The sequence below is a fragment of the Malaya genurostris genome, chromosome 3, assembly GCF_030247185.1.
Source record: "Malaya genurostris strain Urasoe2022 chromosome 3, Malgen_1.1, whole genome shotgun sequence".
In the NCBI taxonomy this organism is placed as follows: Eukaryota; Metazoa; Arthropoda; class Insecta; order Diptera; family Culicidae; genus Malaya; species Malaya genurostris.
The window spans coordinates 235,729,163-235,745,716 of NC_080572.1; the positions used below are offsets into that span (position 1 = coordinate 235,729,163).

The window sequence follows — 16,554 nt, forward strand, 5'->3', positions numbered from 1 at the left end:
TTATATTTTAAATATCGTATCAGGTATTTCGAAATTTATTGTTAAATCTACTCACATCATTTCTATTCAAATTTTGCAATTGGTTGAACTAATACACGCAGTTGGCGTCAGAACTAAGTCTTAAAAGGGTCAATTATTAAATTGAAACTCCAATTGTCTTTATGGAATGATAGAGAAGTTTCATGTAGGGAAGGTAAATTTTTCTATAGTTTCAGCTTGTAGATTTTATTTATAGAGCCCGGGTATTCGCCTCTTCCGGTACAACATGGACTCCATTCCCTTTATACCAATTCAAATCATTTTTAGTGTAGTGACAAGATACCAAATCACGCCAAAGTAGCAAGGGAGCATCGTGGTTGTATGAGAATGGTAACAATCGTAATTTTTCACGGTATATTAACTTCTTCAACTTGGACATTTTTCTTCGTCCTGGAAAGCTCCTTTCGTTGCATGACAGTGGTAAATGGAATGAGAAGTCCCGTGCCTAACAAAGAAAAACGTCGATTTTTTACCGTTACAACTTTACTTTATTATTCAGTATATTCTCTATCTAGAGCGATACCCTTAACCAGTGCGGTAAAACTTCATTTCAATCGAATATTATCAGATGAAAATGAAATTTCCCTTTCTCATTCATTTTACTTTTGTTGCCGAAGCTCCCAGAATTCATCGTCAATTGAATAACCGCGCCTAGTCACTTGAAGTTTTGCTTCCTCAGTTTATAGTGCCAAGTAGTCTTCCTGTTTCATTGTCTTCGTTGTCTTCACTGTGGGTAGTGAGTAAGTGCGAATGAATAGGCCTAAACATCAACTCGATAAAACAAAATTCTTTCCAACCATAATGATAAATAGAGGGTGGCGGTTCTCATTTGAGTTTTCAATTATCACCAGCAAGTTAATATCGATCATTTTGACTCTTTGAAATGCATTGAGATGTGTTTCGAAATATTAAAAATAAAAACTGAAAGAGGGAACAATTAATACATGTTTATTTTGTAATTGATATTTCAGTAATATTGCCTGGCTTACCTTTCATCCACTATCTTGAACCAATTCGAATGTTTACATGAACCTCATTTCAAGGTCGCTCTCTCATTGAATTGTATGAAATATTTTGTTACTTCAAGAGATAAACTGACGGTGGTTAAACTGAGCATCGGTAGAAAGAGAAACGAATGAAGAACGGGATGATGCCCCTTCGCTGCGACAGCGAAGATAGTGTGCTAGAAGGTGAAGTTTACTGTAGCAGAGTGATCGTCAGTGTGTGCACACATTCGATTTCAATTGAATTGAATGAAGTTTTACAGCACTGCCCTTAACCCATAGGTCCTCCAATATTTTGATGCTCTTTGAGAAAATAGATTTGCCAAGGCCTTCAAAATAGGCTTCCGTTTCTGCAATGACCTCAGCAATCGACGAAAATTTCTTTCCCTGGAGAATCCTTTTCAGGATTGGAAATAGATAATAGTCGCTGTGGGCCAGATCTGGAGAATACGGGTGATGGTACCGCAAGTCATTCAGTTGCACCATTGCTTTTAGGCATGAATGCAAAACTCGTCTTTTTCCATAGCGTGATGAAAACTAGAACTCGTCTAACGCGATCAGTTGTTATTCAAACACTAGTTAATAGATTGTTATTAAATTTGGTATTGGGTCATCTAGAGGCTTGTTCTCAACAGAAAAATATACACGGTTAGAAACTATACACGTCTTTTCTGTGAGAGGTACGGGACTGTTCATTTCATGTAGTATACAAGGACATTCCGGTTAGATGTTTAAAGTCTTCCAGCACATAAGTTTCATCGGGAGCGGCCCGTTTGGCATAAGGTCATTTGGCATAATATCGTTTGGCATAACGCCGTTTGGCATAATGGATATTTGGCATAACAGTTATTTGGCATAATGACATTTGTCATAATAATTATTGAATTCGTAATATTTGCAGTGATGTTTTGCAAGGAAAACTCGAACGAAATGTGTGAATTTTATATTCGAATATTTCGATAATATTACGTGAAATAGCATTGTTATTTTTTATTTTTAAAATTCTGTACTAAATAGCACACTGTCATTTTATATAAGCAACTCAATTAGTACAAACACAATCTTCTGTTCATCATAGATGATTCAGGTCGAGACGGCCGAAGGCCGCGAGTGCGCCGGCGACCCGCCGTCGGAAGCGCCGTCCACTGCGGCACGGAACGACCGAAATTAGCTCTGCGCCTAATTCGTATTACTGTTTTTGAATTAGTTGATTTTAACAACAAAATTTCCAAAATAACTATAAAATTAGTTCAAATTGAGAATTTACTTTGCTGAAAAAACTCTTAGTTTTAGAGAATGTGTTTAGTTGGTGAATATCCTGGACTCAAACCAGCAATATTTCAATCCAACACGAAATTCTCATTGACAACTAATTTTGTTATTAAAATCAGAAAATTTGTTTCTATTTATCTATCACCATCATTACTGAAGGACAGCACAAAAAACCAAAACTGAAATGGGTATTATTAACAAGTTTATTAGCCAAAAACTCATGAGAAGTGTCAAAGTAAAACAATCCATTAAAAAGCTAAAAAGGACAGTCTTATTGAAACTGCTTGAACATTGTTTTGATGTTTTTCGCATGTGTTCGATATATCTTTATTTAAATTTCTAAACCGATATGTAAAAATGTCGTAAACTGTTAGTGGAAATCGTATTTATTCAGAATTTGTGCGCACTTGAAGCGATTGTGCGTAATGTTTTTACGCGGAACAGTGAAGTGAATTTCGAATGTTTCACTCTAATTGTGATGAAGTTTTTTTGTATCTTCAAACCTTTCGAGCTGCGCCGTCCGGTGTACTATTTGTATTCGGTTTTTGTTTTCCGAGTGCTCAAAATTTTCAGTGAGAATGAAGAAAACAGTGATTTAGAAGAAAAAAAATTCAAAAAGATGTTTACGTTTCGTTTATATCTTTATCTCCAACACAACATCGTATTTATACCTGCCAATATAGAAAAGACAACCGCGTCTGAATTTTTTTCGGCAGTAGTGTGCCATCTAGTGGCTAGTAGTCATTAAGGTGTTACCGTTTCGGTGACTGGGCGCCATATAGCTGCAGATTGCAGAAGCCAATTCAACCATTCATATTGGTTGAAAACAACATTATATTTCTTTAATTCAACTGAAAAAATAGTTGACTGGATATGAAGTGTGCCTTAGCTAAGAAATGACAGTACGTTTAATTTGTGAATTCAACTAAAAAAAATAGTCATTTCAACAAATATTTTATTATTATTAAGGGAATGAGAATAAAAAATCTAAATCAGCAAAAGTAAGATTTTTTTAGTTGTCTCAAAAAATAACTAACTAAAATCAGCAAATCAACTAAATTTTTCGCGAAAATGCTGATTTCGGTCGTTCCGTGGGGGGAAAGAAAGAAATCACCGCTGTCTAGTTGTGGGCGTTAGCCCGGAATACCCAAAGCCTGTACGTTCTACTGTGTCTGACTGGCATATTAGAGGAATGCATAAGAACGCAGGTTCGAGTCCTGTCTCTGAGCGTATCTTTTTCCAATAAATCATCTTTTCTGTAAGTTTTTCATTCATTTGACTTCTCCAATATATGTTTCCGCTCAGTCATTGCATTCAATAGCGTTCAGGATGACGGGGCGATCTTTCATTTGCGAATAGTTTGATCAAAATCGGTCCAGTCATCTCTGAGATCTCAACCTCTTTGTTGGCAGCACACATACAGACACACACACATACACACACCTTTTGCTCAGTTCATCTTCACGGCCTCAGCTATCTCACGACGATTAGATTGAACAATTTAGTGAGCCTCTTTCAATAAATTCTGGGGTATCACTTCAAGGTCGTTTAGAACTTCCACCATCATCACGTTTAAATCCGGCAAACCAATATCTGCTGGTTCTTCTCGATGGAACAGAGTTCGAGTAACACTTTTGAAGTCATTAATGAGATTGTGCAATGTACATTGTAAAGAAGCAATGATAAATAAACACACGAAACTGTTTTGAAAACAACACAAGTAGCTTCACTTAAATGGCTGTCATTTTTTTCTGACTGATCGAAATATCATGAAATTTCACACATGGTCTTTTGAAAGTTTATATTTCTTAAACGTCATATGCATTTGACAACGATAGCGCCACGACAAAGTTGTCGTCTCATGTTTTTGGGGGAAAAATAATCCAAATTAAGTGGGACAAAATGCTTGGTCTGCACACTGACTCAATACTTTTACTTATAAAATGTTTGGTCATAAGTTAAGGAGTGTATCGAAAATAAGCTATTCACATACATTTGTGTTGTACGCCTGTATTTGTGATGGTATTTAATGCTCAGATCACAGCATGCATTTGGCTGTCAGCTTTCGTCTGTTTGCTTGCCTCACTATGCCAAAACCATCCTCAAATGGGCTTGCGGAAAAGGGTATAAATATCGTTGAGAAAAATATCAATCCACCAAATTTCCCTCAGCTTCGACCCATCGAACGTTACTGGGCAATCGTCAAGAGGGTCCCAAAATGTCCAAAAAATGCGATGCAAAACTTGTACAGAACTTGATGAAGAGTGTTCGATAAAAAGTTCGGAAATTCGTGAAGGAATAACTTAAATTTAATCCGGTTTTCATTATGCCAAATATACTATATATCAATATGGATCACTCTTGCGATTCACGAGGGACATCATAGTAAAGTGCGGTGGCAAAAAAGGCTACTAATACACTACAAATTTTTTAATGTACATATGACAGTTTTCCCAATCAGTCACTGAACCAAATAACTGGAATATTTCTTGATATACAAATATACAAATATATGGAATATTTCTCGATATACACTGCACGAAAAAATAAGCTGTAAATACGGTTAGGAATCGCAATCTGATACTAACTCGGATAAGAACACATTGTTTTTATAAAAATCCATATTTATATAGATATGTGTGAAATGAAAAGTTTATAACAAAAAGGTGTTTTCATAGCAAGTGCTGATACAAGTCTGGTCTCGTTAGTAGTTAAAATATCAAAATTCTCTAACAAGTATCAAAAAGAGAAATAATTTAGATACGATGTGTTGATCGGGATGTGAACGCAGAGCTAAACAAATTAATCTTAATGTTAGTTTCAGAATTTTACCAACATTTCCGAATTATGTACTACAATTTCTTGATTTGAAAAATTAATCCATTTGTATTTATGTTTACTGTGATAATGATAATGGTTTCAGTGATATAAATATACAATATCAGGTTGTTTAATGAATAAATGAATGCTTCAAAACAAAACAATTTAGTATATAAATAAACCGTAATTCGCCTCAGCGGGAGCTATCAATTGAAGTAAAAGTAATAAGTATAACTGGAATGGTTCGTCTGTTGAATGAAATTTAACTACTTTTTAGAAAATAAATATCGAAATTTCAAATTGTGATTGAAAGTATAAACTGTTTAACAAAACAGTTAACAGCAAGGGGCAGATCGTTTAGTATATACTTTTAATTCATAGACAATTTATAAAAAATGACAATTTTTTGTTACATTCTATCTTTCCCTGTGAGAATAGATAATGTGCAGCTAATTTAAATTCAATGTCATGAACGCAATAAAAAAAACATCGCAATTAAAATAACTTGTAATACACCGTTCATTTCATTTTAATTTTGTGCTCAGAAGTGATCTGCCAAACATTGCCTTCACAGCCTATAGGTTTCGTCTTTTCAGCACAATTCATAACATTCATGAGCAAGGTTAATTACTACTTCATAACTCTTGAAAGTGAAAACGATAGGTCTAAAAGAGCGTAATTCTACATTATTTATAGGCGATATTCACTTTCGTCAGAAAAAAACACATTTAAATATACAAATGTTCACACCTCTATGTGGGCATCATGCTCAATTATTTTTGACATTTCACTTCTGGGTGCACGCTAAACGCAAACTATTAAACATAACTGATCTAAGAGCCTTTTCCGTCAAGAGATGGTGTTACTGTGATGTCTTTTTCGATTTGTGTTGAACTCGTTAAAGTGATTCATATTGATATATAATATATTTGATTATGCTCAAGTTTAACCTCTTTCAATAAAGGATCAATTTTTAGTTTGAATAAAATATCGTTTTTCATCATAATTTGAAAGAAAAACTTGTGGATAGCTTATTTTCGATACACTCCTTACAACAAACCAATTGATAAGGTTGACTTACAAACTACAATCTGTGTTAGCATGATGTTTGAAAATTCAAAAAAATAAATTTTCAATGTTCTTTGGCAACCAACTACGCTGAGATAGATTTTATAGCCTAGCTACAAGAGCTAAGTTTTTACCGAATATATTAATTAAAAATATTCACATAACATTGTTGACACTTTCTTCGCCACATTCGGTATCCCAGTGTGAACATGTAACGGCCATTCATCATAGTGATTAATTCCATTTCCTCCAACAGCACAGCAAGTGTCACATTCTCGAGAGACACCATCCGAAATATGTTCCTTGGCGTACGGCTTTCCTTTGGCTCTGTGTGGTACTGTTCCGATTTTCGTTTCCCTTTCACTACTTGCCTGATGTTCAATTCCTCGGGGAGCTTGTTTTCTGTGTTGTTCTTTTTTTCTTTCACGATTTTGCAAAACAACTCTCGCACCTTGATTCGTGTGCCGCTGCTTACCTTACCGGTTTTGGTTACTCAACTCGGACACGGTGGACATGGTAGACTAATTTAATCTGTCTCTTGACTCAGGAAACGTTCGATCCTCGCACTCGTTTTGCGGCGGATATATTCGAGTGTAAATAGTGGCCCAGTTTGCACTTGTATCATGCAGTCGGTGAAATGCGAAACGCTATGGTCGTAATGATTTGAATTAGTTCCTGACTATTTACGGATGTAAACCAAGGACCCGGTGAATATGATCCAGGAAATTTGCGGTTGTTTCGTGGCTACCTTTTGAGTCAAAAGAACCAAAAATTTCAAACTTTTTAAAAAGCCACAAAGTATTTACTTATCAACAATAAATAGTACTTTAATAAAACAAAATTTCTGATACTAAGACTAATTAACTCCAAATGACTAAAAATGAATGTCGTTACTATTTGTGTCGACTATACAAGCTAGAATCGTTTGTTGGCTTTGAATAGTTGAAAACGGTCAGCAAATTCATATTCATTTTCTTCTATAACAGTGTCAAAGTAATTCGAATCTACAGTTGCTCTAGTTCGATCGCTATATTGCGCTATAAATTCAGACTAAGGTGAAAGTGGTCAGTTTCTTGACTGCTCTGACAAAATGTATTCAATTACTAATTTCCGTAGAAATATTCCAGTTTTCGTAGATTTTATCTACGGATCCGTACATCCGTAGAAAATTTCCGAATCCGTACATTTATGAAGATTTCCGTTGACATCGCTGTTAACCAGTCGATATGGCAAATACAAACGAACTGTGGTTTATAGTTCAGCGATGCCAGATCAAAGGTCTGCAACCGGAGAAATACTGCAATTATTGATTGTAGACTCGGTGAGCAAAAGGTGGACAAAACAGAAAGAGAAAAAAAATGCGACCGGGCGAGCTTTAGGAGTCTGTCTGTAGACTTTTCACGATCTGGAAAAGCTGATCGAAAGTGATTTGATTATATTCTCTCAATATTATTCGTTTACTTTTTCGGATTCTATTTGAATGTATGAGGCCCGCACCCAGGATTTCTATTCGGGAGAGGCCGGTTGACTTTACCTATTCCGGAAGCACCGAAAAAAGTTGTCAAAAACGTCGAAATAGTGTTCACACCGATTTCTCAGACTCTTACTTGGTCTATTTCACGAACTCATTCACGAAAATTTCAAGTCGTCATTACAGGTAACGACGTAAAAAAAAACAAAAAGTTCATAGCTCAGTGATCTGTGGAAGGATTTATATAATCTAACTACCAATAGAATCGAAAATTTTCAAATTGAACGTGTACTGCAACAACATTGAAGTTTTTCAATAGTACACTTTTGAAAAACCTGTTTGATTTAATCTATGACAGCACCAGCCAATCAGAACGCGAGATATCTGCATCTATAAATGAGCATCCATATGAAAGTTGAGTGGTTAATTTTTCCTACCATTTGCTGAGCAACTGTTACCGAAACAAGACACACGAGAGCAACATCGAGGACCTGTCGTCTCGCTGTTTTCCGTTCTGCGAACAGGAAACGAAATTTTGGCAAAGAGGCTGTCCGTACACCGTTGCCAGTAGCAGGTATAAAATGAAATGTGAAGTGAAAAATAGCGTCATTTAAGAAATAAACGTATTTATGGAAAAAAAATAGCGTCATTTAAGTTAAAGCAGCTACTCTGAACTTACGAGACACCGTCAGCACGATGGCACCGAAAACCGGTAGAAAGGCAGCCACAAAGTCCAGCAAGGCCCATTCAAAGTACTTTTCAGTGCTAAAGATAATCATAAAGAACTAGTTGAATTTTGTCGCTTTCCTACCATTTTTTGAGCAAATGTTGCCGAAACAAGACACACATCTCAGATCTTGTTGATTGTGACAATTCAAAGCGCTTTTTAGTGCCAGTAGATAAAAATGGCGCCTAATCCTTGATAATCAATTTAGGATATTTCTAGTAATTATTATAAAATAAATATTTCCGTATGAAATGAAACAGCCGCAGCTTAACATCCAAAGAACCATATGTGGCTCGCGAGTAGCAAGTTGCTGGCCCCTACACTAAGTTTTTTTTTTCAAATCAGTCGCAAATGTTCAACCCCCGTTCTAAAAAAATTCTAAATCGATTGCATCAGATGGTCAAGTTCCGCAACGGAAATGCATTGTTAATATTTTGCTTTACTTCGAACAAATAACCAACGAACATCTTCGAATTTATACACGGAAAGACCGAAATCAGCATTTTAGCGAAAAAAAAGTTGATATTCTGATTTTAGTTATTTTTTGAGACAACTAAAAAATCTTACTTTTGCTAATTTAGATTTTTTAATTCTCATTTCCTTGATAATAATAAAATATTTGTTGCAATGGCTATTTTTTTAGTTAAATTCACCAATTAAACGTGCTGTCATTTCTAAGCTAAAGCGCACCTCATTTCCATTCAACTATTTTTTTAGTTGAATTAGAGAAATAACACTTTGTTTTCAACCAACATAAATGGTTGAATTGGCTTCTGCAAGTTGCAGCTATATGGCGCACTGTCACCGAAAAAACGTTCACACCGTAATGACTACTAACCACTAGGTGGCAGGTATAAATACGATGTCGTATTGGAGAAAAAGACATAAACGAAACATAAACTTCTTTTTGAAAATTTTTCTTCTAAAATCGCGTGCAACATTCAAAACTCACTTCACTGTTCCGCGTAAAAACATTATTACGCACAATCGCTTCAAATGCGCACAAATTCTGAATAAATACACTTTCCACTAAGAGTTTACGTCATTTTTACATATCGGTTTAGAAATTTATATATGGATATATCGTAACACATGCGAAAAACATCCAAACAATTTGCAAGCAGTTTCAACAAGACTGTCCTTTTTAGCTTTTTAATGGATTGTTTTGCTTTGACACTTCTCATGAGATTTTGGCTAATAAACTTGTTATTAAAACCAATTTAATTTTTTTTCCTTGTGCTGGCCTTGAGGAATGATGGTGATAGATAAATAGAAACAAACTTTATGATTTTAATAACAAAATTCGTTGTCAATGAGAATTTCGTGTTGGATCGAAAGCGAGTTGGGAGCAGGATGTTAAGGCTTAACTGCAAATATGAGCCTCTCTTTTTTTTACTTTCTCTTTTGATTATTACGGAGCCATTATAGCAATTTCTTCAAAGTTTCCAATATTAATCAAAAGCTTGTGGTTAGTCTTCGAATATTATCAGATAGATTATGGCAATTCGCGAGTGAAAAAGGATACAAAACGAAACTGTAGGCCCTTCTGTCATGGTACAATCCATTTGTGGTGTTTTTTCATCGAGAAAACCGAAATTATTTCGTACCGAATGGAAGATAATTTTCATGAAGCTGGCCTTATATTTCGAAACGTCAATCACAACCTTTTAGCATCCAATTGATTTGTCGGGGTCATCGTTGTAATTAGAAGTAAGTACAAATGCAATTCAGCTCCCGTTCAGGTCAGTGGGCCGGCCGGCCGTCCGTCCGTCCGTCCGTCCGTCCGTTCGTAAACATCCCGCACACATTATTGTAATAAAGCCATTTCACAATTCAAGGCACACTCGTCGTGTCCAATGTGCGGAAAAAGAGCTGCTCAATATAATGGTTCGGCTTCGGTAATCACTCACTTCTGCCCGCCGCCAGTGTCGGGCGGTGAACAATCTGGCCGCTCACTCACCTGGTGGCCCTAGTCATCCTCCCTTCCCTCTTTCTACATCTAACAGTCGCGGCAGCATCCAGCACCGTATCAACAGGCATCATGATGTTTGTTTGCCTAACCTAGTGAGATAAATTGCCGGTGGTGTACTGAACTGAACTGTCGACATGCAAGTTGCCACCGACTGACGATTACCGCGCTCCATTATGTTGCGTTTGTGCACAACTGGTTATGCTGTTGATGACGGCAGTAATAATAATGATCTGTGACAATCGATGAGTGCTGAGAGCGTTGGAAAAGGCGGAAAATTTATGCTCATTCTACGCATCAATGGGCTTTGATTTATGCAACTTATTTGCTGCCAACTCGGGGAGTGATAAAATTTCTTGTTTTTATACATACCTACTCTCATACACATGCACAGAAACATTGTTTCAATTCCTCTAGCAGAATCGATCATGTAACGTTTCCTCACAAAACAGAGCGTGGTTGAAAAATGAATATGCAGTATTGGTGTTTTCATAGGATTTCCGAGTACATTTAAAATAACTTATTTTATGTAAATCAGAGAACTTTTTTTGCGTGTTGATACAATTTAGCTTCTTCTGAAATGCCAGGTAAACAATAATCTAATATATAATAAATAATGTGAATTTGAAATGGCGGATAGGGTCTAACACTTTCGAAAAATCATTTATTTTTTCTTGATATTTTCTTATAGTAAACACTTCAAGAATATTCTGTGAAATTTTCAAGTCTATTGGAACGAGATTCTGGAAGCTATGGGCCTTTATCTATACTTATCCCATTCTGCGAAGAAGCAAGAGCTCGGTGCACAGGCCCAAGATTTCCATTTCGATTGACAAAACATTCTTGAAATGTTTTATATATAACAAAATATAAAAGAAAAAAAATTGAATTTTTTTTGAAAGTGTTATAGACTCCCCGAGCCCCCTAGAATAATAAATTGTTTCCTTCGATTTGATAGACAATGAACTTTAAACGCGTTGAAAGTTCGTGTCCATCCGTGTCATTCGAAAACTTCTTTACCAATTATTTTAAAATTTTGCACACACTTTCTGCATGTAAAATGCTAGACCTCAACTTTTTTTTTCGTTTTTTGTTACTTTAAAAAGGTTTTATAACTACAAAATGGCGGATTACTTTGTTTGGTGTCAATGTAAAATGCAATTTTTGCTCACGATATAATGTCACCGAACCCACCGTGCATTTAAAACACCACCACAATACGAAGCAACAGCGCACAAGCAATACAGAAAAAAATTATGAAATTCACTTGAAACTTGATTATTTCGGCTGAAGTTTTGATTGGTATTTTTTCATTATTTGTGAAATTGTGCTTCAAACACTTCATTTTTCAGTTCTAAAATCATCGCCGTGGAACAAAACAGTAACCGTTCATACATTTTAAAAGCCAATTACGGTTCGGCGTGACACAACAATTGCAATATTGTAATTGTGTGATCTGGGGGTTATCGGATCGTGAAGGTGTGCGTGCTAGCAGGATTAGTACTGGGCCACATGGTGAAAATCTACACCCAAAAGAATTACTTTTTCACGCATGTCAATTCTAGGCCAAAAATACAAATGCAAGCGCACTTTGGAAACGTGTTTAGGCATGCTGATACGGAATTGAGTGAACGTTTAGCGCCGATCAGTAACTAATGGTAAATCCTGGATCCACTATCAGATGTCGAAGAACAGAATGAGTTCCCGACAGTAAAATGAAGCCATCTTAAACCTGCGCATTACTGAAGTGATTGTAAACCTAAATGGCTAGAAAATGGCATTACATGGAGACAAAATTGGCACAGTCTTGTCTACAATCAACGATTCAATACTCTAGTTGCATCCCCACCCGCGTCATTTGTCCGATATGACTCCTTTGTATTATTAATAGGTGTATAAATAAGTTTGTGCCGTTTTCTAACAGATGGCGTAACTCGATTTTCATTCCAGTGCCACGTTTCCACTTACGCTTTGAAAAGCATACAGTTTCAGAATCAGTATGTGTAATTTATCTGAAGTGTAAACAACAATGTTTTTGCAATATTACTCCTTAAGGTGAAATTTAGCGGAATGCGTGAATCGCGTTTTTGATCAATTATTCAAAAACTCGACCGATTTTCTAAAAGCCAAAAACACTTAAGTTTTCGAAGTCAAATTTATCACAACTAAGTATTCTTAGAATTATGAAATTTTGCTTTGCCGTGCCGTAATTGGTTTTTGAAATGTATTAACGGTTACTGTTCCATTCCACGGGGATGATTTTAAAACTGAAAAGTAGTGTTTGTAGCAGAATTTCACAAAGAATCTGAAAATGGAACTCAAAATTATGAAATTTTAGCCAAAACAACCGAAATTTTAAAAAGTTTAAATAAACTTTTCCGCATTTTTTTTATTGCTTGCGCACTGCTGTTTCGTATTGAGGTGGTGTGAGAAATGCACGGTGGGTTCAGTGGCATTATATCGTGAGCAAAAATTACATATCAAATAATGACGCGAATTTATGCAGCATTGGGTTTTGTGTTAAAATGAAAACGAGTTGAATGCAATAAAATGGGTATTGTAAGAAATCGTTTATTTTCTAAGTAACTGTCATTTATAATGCTAAAAATATCCAACTCTGTTGAGCTCAATGCATTGATGTTTCTGAAGCAATAATGCTTGGCTGTGTAATATCATATAATAGGTATTATTTTAGATTGTAGCAATTTTTAAAGAAAAACTAAAACTGCAACCTTGACAGGTTACTGAATGAAATGAATACAAGCCAGGTATTATCGTTCATGTAGAATATTTGAAAATATAACTTTTATATAACCTATGATACAAACAATGTTCTCTTGTCTTCAATCGTTCTTTTGAAGAAGAATCCACGCTTGCTACAAAACTCTGGCATATACATGGTTAGCAATTTAGTCAATACATATACATATAACCTCATGTTAGTCATTCATAATTATTCATGATGCATAGCTCTAGTGTAAGAGTAATCACTAACAATAACGATTGAATTAGCATATATTCAAAGTGTGAATGCTTCAAAAATTCATTACGTCCAGTCTTTTTTACAAGCCAACATAACGAGAGGTAAGCCCACTGCGCTCAATCACTGAAAAAAGTTCTGGTTTCTATGTGTCGATTTTTCTTGTTATGCTTTGTGCGACGGTTCGTTCAACTGAAGCGGATAAAATTTTGCGCGCATTTACTGACGCTTCATTTCACCTTAACGCTCAAGGGAAATATGTTTCCTTTCTATAAAAATCGTTATAGATTCTTCAATTACTAATAAATCGATGTTTGTTTTCACTGAACGTTAAAGAAAACTTATTTGCAAGGCGACAAATGGGTTTCTGAACGAATAAGTAAAAAGAACTATCAATTTTTATTGCACTAAAACAGTTTGTGCAAAATGGCGTATAGAAAATAGAACACCTAACAAATGTGTTATGTGCAACGTCCACAAATACATGAAAACGTTTCGTAGAATGCCATAAGTAATTATTCATTTTATTATTCTGATAATTAAAGGAATTAAAGCAATAAATTAAATTACGATATAATAAACCCAACTCTTCTTATATTTATTTCTAAGAATCATAGGGAAAAATATTTTCCATGAAATTATAGAAAACTTATGCACCCTGCTATGTTTTTCTGGTGATATTTTCTTAATTCACACCCCAATAGCTAAAATATTGTCTTGTGCTGACATATTTCGTCCTGCACACCTTATGGTCGTGAAGGGGTTAAAAAGTGCAAAACTAACCGCGTAACCTTTTTCTGTCATAATTTCGAACGCTTACAACTCAGTCATTTGTTGATGGATTTATATAGTTTAACTGCCAATCGATTTCGCCATTGAAAAATTGGTTTGAACTGACCTATGTTTTCACGCGCCAATCCCAGTTGTAGTCACAGGCTGAGAGCGAGGATTCCTCGTAGACCGCTGGATAGTCACTGGATTGTCGCTTTTGTATGTGTGCGGTGTGTTCAGTATTGTATAGTAGTAGTACTTGATTATATTGAATACCAGTAGGCTGTTTATTTAGATTCTTAGGTAACTAGCAGGCCAATTTAGATCAATCGGCGATAGATTTTTCGCGCCTAATGTGAAGTGCTTGTTTCTCGATGATTTGTTGATGAATTTGCCTCATTGAATTGATTCTAAAGCTTCAATATCGTGTGAAAATGTCGAATTTTTTGGCAAGTTGTTGGCGGAAAGTTCTTCTTCATTAATTCAATATGAAGAAAATAGCCGCCAAAAGCCATCGTATTTTGGTGAAAGCGTACACTCTAAAAAATTTGAATTTTACAGGTGACTTAATTCCTCATACGATGTAATTCATAAAGACCTAATTTGTCAAATGACGGAAAATTTTATTTGTAATGACTTAATGTTAGATGAGCTTGAATTTTACTGGTTTCAACTGTAACTTGCATTCTGCTAGCAGGTGCGACTGTATGAATTTAAATGTACCTTTTACCAATCAAGCAGATGTATGCTTCTGTGGCTCAGTCGATTAACATACGTACTTGCGATCCAATGATTCTAGGTTCAAGTCGCGGCGGTTGCTATCAGTATTCATTTTTTATTTCAACAAATTTCATGCATGGAGTTTTAGACACAATATTAAATGTTCTTCCACGTGAATTTGCGTGTACTGCGATGCTCCATTTATGTGCATCTAATAAGATGTAAAATCACAGGTTTTTTTAAGTGTGTATAGTGAGCATGTACTAGCTGAGCAAACGTGTCCGAAGAGGTTTTCACTGTTTAAAAGTGATGATTTAGAAAACGAAGAACGAGCCAATGCACCACCATAGTTTGAAGAGGAAGAATTGCAGGAAGTCTGTCGAAATGGTTGTCTAGAGATGGTTGGGTTTCGGATATGTGTACCAAAAAAACTCGACCCGAGCCCGGGTATTGGTCGGGTTCTGATTCAGAAAAAAATATGTTTGTCGGGTTCGGGTTGGGAGCGGATGGGGTACGTGTGACAATTTTTCCATTTTTAACGGGTACGAGTTCAAAAATTCGGTCGAGTTTCGGGTATGCAAACCTGGAAACTCGAATTTTTTCGGGTGCGGTTCGGGTACTGGTGAAGATTTTTATGTTTTATCTGGTTTGGAAGAAAAATTATTCTCGGGTTTGGGTTCGGGTTTAAGAAATTGCTTACCCGACAATCTCTATCGCAAACGAGAGAAGAGTTTGTAAAATCACTTGGAGTTACTCAGCCACCCATTTTCCAACGTTTAAAAGCAATGGAAATGGTCCAAAAGGTAGGCTATTGGGTACCGTATGAATTGAAACCTAGGGACTTCGAAAGTCGTTTCTTCTCGGGCGGTTAGAAGTGTTTTGCAAACCAATAACAAAAATTATTATTAAAACGAAACATCTCAATGGTAGAAATTAACATTATTTAGTTTGAAACAAGAGTTAAAATATCAAAGATCATAACAAATAAGCATGAGAAAATAGCAACAAAGTATAAAATTAGGTTATTGTAATCTCAAACCACGAACGAAATATTCATAGAAGACGATTTTTTCAGTAATTTTATATTCTAGCAATCAAAATAGAATTATATCATAAGTATTCTTCTCATTTAAAAGATATTTCATTCAGGCCTATTTGCGTACAAGGTTTACGTGGCCGATTTAGCTGAGTTTTTAGATAAAAATTTTTTTGTATTGGTGGTATCGAAGGTCGAATTTTGCACTGTCTGAAGTCAACAATAATTGTATTTTTTCGTACCGGCACACAGTGATGCCACTCCATACAAAAGTTGGCAAAAACCATAAATACGTCGATAAACGTCAGAACGTGGATGATTTTTTCTAATAATTTGAGGTCTCTAAATATATTTCCATCTTGACAATGTATGAAAAAATATTCGATCCACCTAAAAGTGACATGATGCACCGTTCGTTATGGACCGGAAAATGACGACTTTTTTAATAAATTAACTTGTGTATTTTTATTTATCTCGTGATTGATTAGGAGTTTTCACCTATTCTTCAAATATTGATTAAACCTGTGTGTAAAATATATACACTGAGAAAAAAAACTTTTTCCTTATATCTTGAAAACGTCAATTTTCTCCAGAAGGGCTTATCTTAATATTTTTATTCTCTTCTATGTTGTAACATACAACTGATTTTATTGTTACTCTCCCATGGTATTCTTTGT

General features: G+C 35.5%; 2 protein-coding genes across 17 annotated transcripts in view; one reads left to right on the plus strand and one right to left on the minus strand.

Annotated features, from left to right (window-relative positions):
* LOC131436192 (high affinity cAMP-specific and IBMX-insensitive 3',5'-cyclic phosphodiesterase 8) overlaps positions 1-16,554 on the minus strand; it is a 448,244-nt gene that overhangs the window by 106,266 nt on the left and 325,424 nt on the right. The gene's annotated exons all lie outside the window — the stretch shown is intronic.
* The window catches only part of LOC131436191 (nuclear receptor coactivator 6-like), a 59,115-nt gene that overhangs the window by 2,833 nt on the left and 39,728 nt on the right, over positions 1-16,554 (plus strand). The gene's annotated exons all lie outside the window — the stretch shown is intronic.